We start from the raw sequence: 13485 nt of genomic DNA on the forward strand, positions 1-13485 counted from the left end.
CAAAAAAAAGAAGTAGAATGAATTCCACAATTATTCAACAAGTGTGAAAATACCACATCCAAAACAAAATCTATATTTAAAGAGTTCATGGACCTGGCAAACAAATGTTTCATAAAATATGACAGAGGAAAACCTAAAATACTGAAAGGGATAACCAACATTCCTTATTCAAAGGGAAATAAAACCACAAAATAGTGACAAATAAAATACAATCTAGAAACTTAAAATTAACAGGAGAAAGTTCTCTTAAATAAACTTGGCACAGATTTTTAAAATTTATATTATGGGAAAAATAAGAGTTTAATACATTACATAAAATTACCAACATTGCAAAGCTAAACCAATATTCCCAGGAAAATTATTGGTTCTACACTGTTAAAAATGCTTATATTAATTAAAATAAATAATTTAATGATATTAACCCCCTACCTTGAGAAGGTAAAAGAAATACAATAAAACATCATTTGAGGAAAGATGGAAGGGTATTAATAGAGTGGAGTGAAAAATAAATCATTTATAAATAAAAAATAGGAGAAATATCCAAGATCCAGATCAATGTACTTAATGGTACTTTCTGCAATGAAGATAACATTCTGTATCTGCCCAGCCCATTACAGAAGCCAATAGGCACATGTGGCGATTGGACATATGAAATTTAAATAGTGGTACTGAAGAAAACAATTTTTAAATTTTAATTTAAATTTAATTAATTTACATTTAATAGTGAGACACCGCTAACAAGTACGCAACCTATATTACAAGTTACTAGTATGCAACTTACAATACTGAACAGCAAAGACCAAGAATCTTGGAGGAGGCAGTTAAATGTAATAAACTAGATTCAAGAGAAATATGGGAAAAGGATGTGCCAGTTTGAAAGTATTATGTACCCCAGAAAAGCCATGTTTTAATCCTGCTCCTATCTTTTGGGAATAGTTGTTTCTTTTAATCCAAATTCAATATTCTAGGTGGAAACTTTTGATTAGATTATCTCCCTAGAGATATAGCATGCCCAATTGTGGGCGTGACCTTTTGATTAGGTGGAGATGTGACTCCACCCATTCCAGGTGGGTCTTGATTAATTTAATAGGATCCTTTGAAAGAGGAGGCATTTTGGAGAGAGAAATGACAGAACCAACAGAAACAGATCAGAGCAGACACAGATGCTTATACTTGGAGAACAGAGACGCAGACGTTTGGAGATACTTGGAGCCCAGCAGATGTTGCCATGAGATGTTATGCAAACCAGAACCTAGAGAGAGCTAAGGGAAGCCAAGAGATGAAAGCAAGCCCTGAAGGAGAAAAGTGAGGGATGCCCACAGGAACAGAGGCTGAAACCAGTGGAGCCCAGGAGTAAGGGACCACCAGAGTGCTGTCCCAGCTGACAGATGTGTTCCAGATACATTAGCCTTTCTTGAATTAAAGTCTTTTTCCCTGGATGCCTTAGTTTAGACAGGTCCATGGGCTTAGAACTGTAAACTTGTAACTTATTAAATCCCCCTTTTTAAAAGCCATTTCAGTTCTGGTATATTGCATTCCAGCAGCTTGCAAACTAAAGCAAAGACACATTGTCAAAATAGGAAATAAGTTTATAAGGCAGAAATTGACACAACAAAATGTAAGATATTGGTCTGATATAGAAAAAAGTTGGAATATACTCAGACTTACAAAAATCCAAATGAATGAGCCCTGCTCATATGCATTGTTTGGAGAACTCATCAGAACTCAAAAACTGGAAGGTTCAGTGAGGTCAGCTAGGTTCTGAGGTTTAAAGGAAAGCAAATTTCATTCTTCTCCCAAACTTCTGCCTTGTTCAGCTCTTTGTCAAGGTGAATACAACCTATGCTTTGTCTTACTTTAAAACATTCAGTAAGCCTAATATGAGCTATAAAAAATTAATAAATTAGTAAATAACATAGATGAAAAGAAGAAAGGCTGTCTACAAATTTTTTTTTCACTGATGGGGGTGTTGGATAGATTTTCCAGTTACCTGAGGAAAGAAACAAGATCTGGTCAATACTCTGATGACTAAATTGAAAAAGGAGGTCAAATTTATAGTATAAAATAAAACTAAAGGGAACCATACAACAAGTAAAAAGAAAGCTATCAGAGCAAAATGTAATGGCATTTATATTTCATTAGAATAATTTATCATCTTGGATGCCATGTAATAAAACTGTTACTTCAATCTGCCCTTTGGGAGATTGCAATATATGAAAGATCATTTTGTATGCTAAACAAATCAGTTATCGCCTAAGAGAAATCTCTGGTCACTTTTGCCACTTAGGATCTCTTGTGCCACTTAGGATCTCCTTCTGGCAAAAACACACTGAATGCTTTGCAGTGAGTATATTTTTCCTGTTAGTTAAAGTCAGATAGAAAAAGCAATGTTCTGTCATATCAAAGAATGACCCAACCTAAGCTTATTGGGCACTTTTTCCTTGGAGGACAAACCTTGAAGGAAATGATACAGAAGCAAAAAAAAAAAGAGCGCAAGCTGGTGTATTTCATTCCTGGTAGCCTGCAGCAACAGCTCATCAATTCTCGCCATGATCCTTTCCCATGAACTCTCTCGACTCATTGTACTTTCCCAAACCTGATTCTAACAGGATCCTGTTAGTTTCTTTATTTTATTTCCCTCCAATGAGTTCTTTTTTTGCATAAGATAAAAAGATACACTTCCTCTTGCTTGCAACCAAAGAATCATAGCTTAAACAGTTCCAGATCAGGAACTTCATAATAGTGTAATAGTGAACTGGAAAAGAGAACAGATAGTGAAATGAAATGAAGATGATTACATATTTTAATTTTAATAAAAACCATAGCCTACTCATAAATAAATAAGTAGACAAGTATAACAACATTTGGAGTGTACAAGGGAAAATTAGGTCACAAGTTCTATCTCAAAAGTTACTCAGGAAATAAGGTCTTGGGAGGTTCTCTACCTTTGGAAATAACAAGTTCTCATTTATTTCTATAGGGTCACTTCTTAGGGGGACAAAATTTCAGGGAACAGATGGGGATGAAGAAGGAAGGACTCAGAGAGACAAATGAAGGTAAGGGAGGACTCTGAGCACTTTATTTTAATTTCCTGATTTTTTAATAAAAGTACACATTGTAAAAAGATTAGAATGGCAACCTTTAAAATAACAAGTAAAAGCCTAGCTGACTTCATCGCTACCCCTCTTGCCAATCATCTACTGAAGATCCCTAAACCATTCAGACTTGTTCAGCGACTTTGTTTCCTTTCATTTAAAAATTATATGTTTGTGTGTGTGTGTGTGTGTATATATATCTATAATATATGCTCACAAACATCCATAAAGGTGTGCTTTTGAAAAATATATACAAATATGATCAAACTATAGACAGTTTATGTACCTTTGTCCTTTTCGTTCAAAGTTATATGTTGGAGTTGTTTATTTATTTTCATTCAAGCATGTGCTGATCCATATTATTCTTTGTGAGATTTAGCCTACTTCTTTACTCTACTCATAGGGATAGACTAGGGAAAAGTTCTCGAACAAGGACAAAGTCCTCTCTTTTCCCTTGGAAATGGGGTGTAACCGGTTTCTTTTGTTGCAAGAACAGAAAATTACTCCAGTCAGTTGAGGCAAAAGGAAATAATTTGGAAGCCATCAGAAGCTCACTAACTCGCTCCTGTCAAGAGACTGGGCAACTTGGCAAGAACTGAGGAAGCTCTGAAGGGCCAGGAAGCAGGAACTGCTGGAACAACCCAGTAGCAGCTCCAGTTTGTTCAGAAAGCTGCTGCTGCAGTGAGTGAACCCTAAACATAAGTTCCCCATTATGGCACTTGACATGTGGTTAATCTGAAAGGAGATGTGCTAAAGTATATGTGCTGGTTTGAAAGGATATATGTGCCCTAAAAAAGCCATGTTTTAAACAAAATCCCATTTTGTAGAGGCAGAATAATCTCTATTCAACACTGTATGTAATTAGATCATCTCCCTGGAGATGTAACCCAATCAAAAGTGGTTGTTAAGCTGGATTGGGGAGATATGTCTCCACCCATTTGGGTGGGTCTTCATTGGTTTACTGGAGTCCTATGAAAGAGGAAACATTTTAGAGAATGAGAGAGATTTCTGAGAGAGCAGAGAATGATGTAGGCATGAGAAGAAGAGAGCCTACCAGCCTCTGGGACATTTTCTCAGCCTTAGAACTGTAAACTAGCAACTTACTGAATTCCCATTTTTAAAAGCCATTCTGTTTCTGGTATATTTCATTCTGGTAACTAGTAAACTAGAACAGTATAAAATACACACCAGATTTCCAAGACAAGAAAAAGAATGTAAAATATCTCATGAATTTCTTAATGATTATATTTTGAAATGATAACATTTTGAATATACAGGGTTAAATAAAAGATTTAATAAACCTTAGTAACATATTTCTTTATACCTTTTTTTAATGGCTATTAGATAATATAAATGACTTGTGGCTTGCATTTGTGACTGAGTCCTATTTCCATTGGACCACATTCACTAGCCATTTCTTCTAACTTTGCTGAAAGCCCAAACCCTGGGTAAATGGTCCAATTAGCCCGGCTTGGACTGCGGGCCTAGTTCCCTGGCTGTGCTAATGCAGTACTTGCTTCTGGGCTTTACTGCCCCCTCAAGATTGCATACAACTGGGAAGGAATAATCCCTGAAAGGAAACTGAGATGCTCAGAAAGAAAGAACTGACACTGCGTGGCAAAAAATCAATAGTAAATATCCAGTATAAGAGATGAGTGCCCAGCACAGAGCAGGCATTTAAAAATGATCTGCAATGAATGAATAAGTGAATGAGTGAACAAACATGACACAGTTGTGACTGTTTTCCCCTTCCACTTATCCTCCTTCATGAGCTCCCCCCTACCATTCTGGACCTAGAAGAGCTACTTTTCAAATTATGAATAATTCCAGATGGTTGCTTTCATGAACTACACAATTAGTGCTATTTATCTGAGTTATTCTGTGGAGGAGTGCATTAATTGCTATTATGATTTATTCATTGTGTTCATCAATTCAACTAACTTTTATTGAGCCAGTTACAAATCAATCCTGAAGCCTCCTCTTCTCTATATACATTCAGATGGAATGATTTCATTCATTTCATAGTCGTAAACACTCTATGCATATGTATGTATGTCCATATGTATATGTTGGAAACTCCCAACTTCATAGCTCCAATCCATAATTCTCAAATTCCAGACTCTGCCCAATGCCCAAATGTCTACTTGGATAATCAATACACATCTCAAACTCAAGCGATTCAAAATGGAACCCAAACTACCTCCTCCTGCAACCTTCCTCATCTCAGGAAAATAGCTGGTCCTTTCAGTCGGACAAGTGAAAAGCTGTTGAGCCGTCCCAGACTCCTCTCTTTCTGTCACTGACCACGTATAACCCACAGTAAATCTTGTTGTCTCTATTGTCAAGCATATATAGAGACTAACCAGTCCGATGCCCAACTCTGGTCAGAGCATGCTTATTTCTCAGGATTCCTGAAATAGCTTCCTAACTGACTGAGCCCTTTCTTGCTAATAGTGTATTTCCAATCAGCATCCAGAGTTATGTCATTTCTTTACTCAGACTCCCCAAGGCACCCATTCCATTCAAAGTAAAGTCCAAAGCCTTGATAATGACCTTCAGTGCCCTACATGATCCAGTACCATGCAGTGCTCACTTCTCCTTCTCCCCCGCTGCTTGCTTGTACCTCGACAGCCACTCTGGTTTCCTTGCTGCTCCTCAAACATGCGCACCTCTGGGCCTTTGCACGGGTCCTTCCTTCACCCTGGAATGCTCCTCATCTGGATGTGAATGTTTCTTGTTCTCCTCCTTCAAGTCATTGCTCCAAGTCCACCTTCTCAATGAGGACTCCCTAACCACCAGCTTTATTTATTTATATTTTTCAAAATAGTCATCGATATGGAAAACATTTGTAACATACTGCTGACTGAATAAAAGCTAGAAATAATGTTGCATATTCATCAAGGACTTATCTTTGTTAAAAACATATGTGTGTGTGTGTGTATCGCAAAAATATCAGCAGTATATACACTAAAATACTAATAGGGATTCTTTCTAGGGGAACTCACCCAGCACTCTTTCTCCCAATTAACCTGATACACTTTTCCTTTCCCATTTACATTTCTCACTTTTCTCTCATACTATTTTTTTTTTATAGGCGGGCACCAGGAATCGAACCCGGTCTCTGACATGGCAGGTAAGAACTCTGCCTCCCCAGCCACTGCGGCCAGCCCTCTCTCATACTATTTTACCTACACTAACATACTAATTCATTTATATGTCATGTTTATAATTTTTTGCCTGACTCACCCTACTACAATATAAATTCCACAAAGAAAGGGATTTTTTTCTACTTTTTTCCACTGGTATATCCTAAGGAGAAATGTTGAGCATATAATAGTTCAGCACTGATTCTTTGTTGAATGAACAATCTGGAAATGACCAAGAATCCCCCTCAAGGAATTCAGTTTCATGTACTTATCTTCTTAGTATTGATCCTCTTATTAAAATCAACCATTACTAATAGTGAATTTCTGTTCTTATTTAAGGTGAACTCTACCTTACCCATCAAAAGAAAGGAACAGGTCAAGGTCATTTGAGGGGGAAAAACCATGAAATACATATTTATTCTACCAAAAGGAGATCTGCTGATTGTTTTTGGTCCCTTTATTTCAAAGAGAGGTCTCAGCCCCTCCTCTCTTGCTATTGGCAGGTAAAAGTAACCAATATTAGTAGAAACTAGGTAATGGCCTATAATGGTAGCGTGACTATATCACTACATCTCCAACATGGAGAAAATGCGTTTGCATTTCATTAGGCTGGATACTCAGCAATTTCATGACCTTACCATCTGTTTCCATCTGTGGAATATTTCAAATGATCAAATAACATGAAGATCCCCTAAAAGAGTTTCTCTATTAGTAATAAACTTTTACAATTCAATTTCAAAAGTTTATAGTCCTAAATGCTGCAAGAACTACCATTTTCCAAAGTATCATCTTGCTCTTTATCACTGGGGTCCAACAGCAGCTTTGACCTTTACTAATATCATTACTGAAAGGAGGAGATTTGAAAAATAGATAATAAATGACCAAGGCTTTATTGATATTATGATGTGCAACAGTTAAAACAGGTTATGGTTATTAGCTCATGGGAAATGATGCCTGATTACACAATTATCTTTGCCCTGTGTGCCAGCTTCTTTAACTGACAAAACATTTTTTATGAGTTTTAAAACTTGCAGAGCCAATAAAACTGTACAAGCTGGGTTACATTCTGCCCAGCACAGTGTCATCAGAACTGTCAGCCGAATTCAAATGCTAGACCCGTTTGAGTTGCTGATCTGAGAAATAGAGAGAGCTCAGCTGGAGCTTTAGCTCCTGGACTACTTCTGGGGTGGGACTTTCTTTTGGGGTTGGGGGTAGAGCAATGTCAAAAAAGGCTTATTTTCTATTGATGGTTGTAAAGGGAGCACTCATCTAAGGATTCATCCAAGGGGATTCTCACTTGCTCATCATCAAGAATCACAACAAATAGAGGAAAGGGGGATTCTGCCTACATCTTTTTCGATTCACTGTGAGTCCAACTGGTATCATCAGCCCTGCTCAGCATTGATGAGTTAGTCAGATACTGGGGAAAGGCCATGAATAAGCCAAGCCCACTGCCTTAAAACATTTCCCCTTCTATTCTGACCATGTTCTCAAGTCTTCATATTTCTCTATCTATTCTTTATAGCACCTAAGATCAGATGCACAGTGTAAATCGGAAAGTTTCATGGTTAAGCTAATAAGTTTAGCCATTTGATTACAATGCCTTTGAACAAGGATTGCCACTTAGTATGGGAAATGCTCCCTCCTTTTTCCTCTTCATCCAATTGTTTTGGACTTTTAAAAATTCTTCCTCTCGAATGGATTTTATCATATGTGTTTTAGGTTCCCTGAAAAATCCTGTTCAATGTGACACCAACCAAAATGTCAACTTATAGATTAATTTGTTAATTTGTATATGTTGAACTTTCCCTTCTACAAACATGGTCTCTCTCCATTAACTTCAGGTCAAGCTGGCTTTTGTATATCTCATTACATCTGATAATTAAATCCTGGTATCATAAATTATAAGAAATATTACCCAGAAACTTGCACTATTTTATAATGAAGTAATAAAGTCGATATAGGAATTGTCAAATTTTTTTTTGCTATACAGTTATTTTACCATGCTTTCATAGGGACATACTTCAGAGTGAGATGAAGGAATCTGAGCTGTAATAATTTAACTCCCTCCTTAACAAGATTTTATTAGGCAAGGTGTCTAGACTTCCTCTGCACTAAATATAGAGATAGAGATAGATAATACAAATATATATACATATATCTGAAAATAAATATAGTGCTTGACAAATGTTACTTTAAAAAAAGAACATGTGGGGTCAAGGAGATGACTGTTTTATTATTTATTTTTAAATTATTCTACATATTGAGCCAGTAGGCCATCTACTCTCCTGCTTCGACCCTAGCAATAAACTCTCTTTGAAAGCCCCCCCCAAATTATTCTACATTCTATAAATGGCAAGATTCTATATGGAATGCAAAGTCACTCTGGCTAACCTTCTGAGAACATAATAGCAACCTTTTTTGTTAATCTTATTGACTACTTAGATCATATCTTGCTTAAATAGAACCGGCTTTTTATTTCTTAGAGCAATAAATGTTTTGCAATTGCAGTAAACGGAAATATATATATACACATGGTATCTCCAGAAAAAGTTTATTGGGACAAATAATCCCGTAAGAGTTGAGACTTATATCCTGTGGTTCAATAAATAATGGCATTTTCACTTTGTTTCTGTATCAGCCCTGTTTCCTCCAAAGAAGAAAATACAAATTTTAAAATTGAGTATGATCCAAACTTTTTTACTAAACAAACCATCTAAGGCCACATGTTCACCAAACATAAAACATATACAAAATAAATCAATTTCAGATACAGCTGTGTGTTCTATACTTTTATTATTATATAACAATATAAAAAAAAAAACACAACACAAAAACCCTGGCTTCAAACTATTTTTTTGTATTTTATATGGTGGGGGTCACAGTACATTCTTTTTCTATATGAGTATCTCATTATTGCAGCACCACTTGTTGAATTTTTGGGGGGAGGTAGAGGGCAGTCTCTTGCATGGCAGGCAAGAATTCTACCACTGAACTACCCTTGCATCCCCAAAAACCAATTTTTCCTATGTTTGTCTGGATTTCACTAAAACAATGATAGTTATTTCATTACAAATGATGAATGTCAAATTATAGATTGACAGGTGCACAGATGTATAGATAGATGACAGACTGATGATGATGATGATAGATAGATAGATATAAATGATAGACAATGAACACTAGAATTGGAGAAATATCTTACTAAAAACTGCTTAAGGTAGAGAGTAAAGTCCTGAAGGAAATATGTTGGAACAGGACAAATTAATGAAAGGCATGGTAAATCCCCTTTCATTAGGAATGAACATGAATAGGGAGAGAAAATGGGACAGAGGGAAGGTGAGAGTGTCAAGAGGCTGAAGTCTATGTGGTAAAAGGCTGGGGTTCACCAGCCTTGGTCCATCACTGCCGCCCACCCTTGGGTGCTGGTAGGTGTTGCAAATGTGCCTCAAGCTGGGTAGTGGCAAGTAAATCCTTCCAGGAGACCTACTGTGCAATGATTGAGGTTTAGACTATTCAAACACAGAGCACAGAGCACTCAACCGCTGCTAACCAATCTTAAAAATGGAGTAAGAAGATACTTGTCATGTTTCAAGTAACGAAGGATCCACTGAGTACCTCAATCACATCTGCATAAAATGGCTACCTGGGGAAGATATCTAGAGGCGATAAAGAAAGAAAACCCAAGCTGTCAGGATTGGTTTTTTTTTTTGGTTTACTTTTGCAAAAATTCTTCATTATTCTTCCATCCATGATATTTCCAATGACTTAAGAAGAGAAGAAAGATGACAAAGGGAGGAGATTGAGAATGAAAGAAAATGGGAAATAAGAATAAAAGAAAGGATAATGTCACCAAATTAATTTTATTGAGCACCTACCATGTACTAATTCTGTCTTTTTCATCCTTTCCCCAACCCTAAGAATCTTTTGATGATGGTCTCAGGAAACCAAGTCAGAGAAGTGAAATGTCCCGTCTGAGGTCATGCAGCAAAAGTAACAGTTGGAAGCAGGTCTGTTTGCAGTTACTGTTGCTGGCAGTTCAGAAATGAAATTCCTCTACGTCTTCCCCAAATCTCAATTTGTTTTCTGCACACACAAAGGACTTGGTGTGTGAGTAACTTTATGAAAAGCAGGAAAAAGTGTTATATCCCTAGTCTACGTTGATGTGGCACTGAAAAGAAGCAGGTCTTCTTGAGAACATTGGGGGAAGGCATCAAGAGAAGAAATGAAAATGGAACACATACCCTCATTTGCAGAATTGTTAAGGACATGACAGAAACAGTCCTCAGAACATGGAATGGGCAAATAGTAGGTTAGAGTCCATCTTCTCTGTTTCTTAAGAAAACAGTGACTTCCACTGGTTTCTTAGTTATACAAACTTTCATTAACACTTGGAATGCATTAGTCTTTTGGTCTCCTTCCACCCACTCCTAAATTATGCGTGGCACAGCTCACAGGACAGGATTTTCAAAGGGTTTTTCTCCATCCAGCTTGCTTATCCCAAACCCAGTGAGGAGGTCATCTCATCAGCCTCAACCTAGGAAAGGATTTCAAAGTGACATTTTCACAGCATTTTTTAAATCATTCAAGTCATATTTGAAATTGTGACATTGGTAAATACTTTATATTTCTCTTCCCAGATCAACTGTTTTATTTGTTTGCTGAAATTATTTGTAATCAGTCATCTCCTCAAATAAATTGCCAACTCCTTTAAATGTGATTCTTCTGTGTTCATTCATTAAATTATTTTTAAATTACATACATTGTAGGACTACATAAAAGTCATGTAAAAACTACAGGGTTCCCACATACTCCTCTATTGTTGACACTTTGAATTAATGTGGTATCTTTGTTACAAGTGATAACAGAATATTAAAATAGTACTAGTAACTATAGCTCACAGTTTACATTAGGTATATTTTTCCCATATACCCTTCTATTATTAATACTTTGTGTTAATGTCATACATTTGGGTTTTGTTATTGGCTTATCACTTGGGTTCCCTTCATATTTTGGAAATTGTGAATAAGGCTTCTATGAATATCAGTGTGCAAATATCTGTTCAAGTCCCTACTATCAATTCTTCTGGGTAAATACCTACTAGCAAGATTGCCAGGTTGTATGGTAATTCTATATTTAGCTTCCCGAGGAACTTCCAAACTGTTCTTAGTAGCTATACCATTTTACATTCCCACGACCAATGGATGAGTGTTCATATTTCTCCATATCCTTTCCAACACTTGCAATTTTCTGGTTTTTTTTTTAAATAGTAGTTATTCTAGTGGTTGTGAAATGATATCTCATAGAGGTCATGATTTGCATTTCCCTAATAGCCGGTGACGTGGAGCATCTTTTCTTGTGCTTTTTGGTAATTTGTATATCCTCTTTAGAGAAATGTCTAGTCAAGACTTTTGTCCATGTTTTAATTTAGTTGTTTGTCTTTTTGTTATTGAGCTGTAGAATTTCTTTATATATTCTGCTTATTAAACCCTCATCGGATATGTGTTTTCCAAATACTTTCTCCCATTGAGTAGGTTGTCTTTTCACTTTCCTGACAAAGTCCTTCAAGGTGCAAAATTTTTTATTTTTGAGGAGGTCCCATTTATCTATTTTTTGCTTGTTGGTGGTTCTTTGGGTATAACGTCTAAGAAACCATTGCCTAACAATAGGTCCTGATGAGGCTTCCCTACATTTTCTTCTAGGAGTTTTAGTCCTGCCTCTTACACTTAGCTTTTCATCCATTTTGATTAATTTTTCTATATGATGTGAAATAAGTGTCCTCCTACATTCATTTACATACGGATATCTAGTTCTCTCAGCGCCATTCATTAAATACTATTTTTTTTTCAGTTGAGTGAACTTGGCAGACTTCTCAAAAATCAATTGTGAGGGTCTATTTCTGAAATTTCAATTCTATTCCATTTGTCAATATTACTGTCCTTGTGCCAGTACCATGCTGTTCTGACCACCATATCTTTGTAATATGCTTTAAAATCAGGAACTGTGAGTCCTCCAACTTCATTCTTCTCTTTCCAGGTGTTTTTGGTCATTCAGGGCCCCTTACCCTTCCAAATAAATTTGACAATTGGCTTTTCCTTTTCTGCAAAATAGGCGGTTAGAATTTGTTTGGAATTGCATTGAATCTATAAATCATTTTGGTTAGAATTGACATTTTAATGATATTTTGTATTCCAATCCATGAACACGGAATGTCCTTCCATTTATTTAGGAGTCTTTTGATTTCTTTCAGCAATGTTTTATAGTTTTCTCTGTTTATTATGTTCTTAACATCCTTGGTTAAATTTATACCAAGATATTTGATTCTTTTAGTTGTTATGGAAAATGGAATTTTTTCTTGATTTTCTCCTCAGCTTGCTCATTATTAGTGTATATAAACACTATTGATTTTTTCATGTTGAGATTGTATGCCACCACTTTGCTGAATTTCTTTATTAGTTCTAGTAGCTTTGTTGTTGATTTTTCAGGACTATATATATACATAAATACGATCTTGCCAGCTGCAAATAATTTTACTTCTTCTATTCCAATTTGGATGCCTTCTATTTCTTTTCCTTGCTTAATTGTCTGACTAGAACCTCCAGTACAATGCTGAATAGAAGCGTGAGAGTAGATACCCTTGTTTTTTTTCTGAGGAGGAAAGCATTGTCTTTCACCATTGAGTTTGACGTCACCTGAGGGTTACATATATGCCCTTTATCATGTTGAGGAAGTTTCCTTCTATTCCTATTTTTCTAAGTGTTTTTATGAAGAAAGGATGGTGGATTTTGTCAAATTCATTTTCTGCATCAACAGAGATGATCATGTGTTTTTCCCCTTTGTTTTGTTGAAGTAACATATTACATTAGTTGATTTTTCATACATTGAACCACGCTTGCATACCTGGGATAAACCCACTTGACCATGGTGCATGATTTTTCGGGTGTGCTGTTTGATTCAATTTGCAAGTACTGTGTTGAGGTTTCTATATTTTTTACCACCCTAGAAGCCCTTTTGCATGCAACACTGGGCAGTGGCTTGTGTTCTGCTTTGGGTCTCTGTGGACTTGGACCCTGTGCCTTGATACGTGTGGACATTTAATTCTGCTGTAAGTCACTCTACAGCCTCTGTTCACCGTGGGAGGGACCCAGGCCATGCTGCCTCTTTGCGACTCCCAAGCTGCACAGGACCAAGTAATTCAGCATTTGTGGAGCCCATCTCCAGTCATTACTGTCCTTCAGAGTTCT

Source organism: Tamandua tetradactyla, chromosome 1 (assembly GCF_023851605.1).
Source record: "Tamandua tetradactyla isolate mTamTet1 chromosome 1, mTamTet1.pri, whole genome shotgun sequence".
Taxonomy (NCBI): domain Eukaryota; kingdom Metazoa; phylum Chordata; class Mammalia; order Pilosa; family Myrmecophagidae; genus Tamandua; species Tamandua tetradactyla.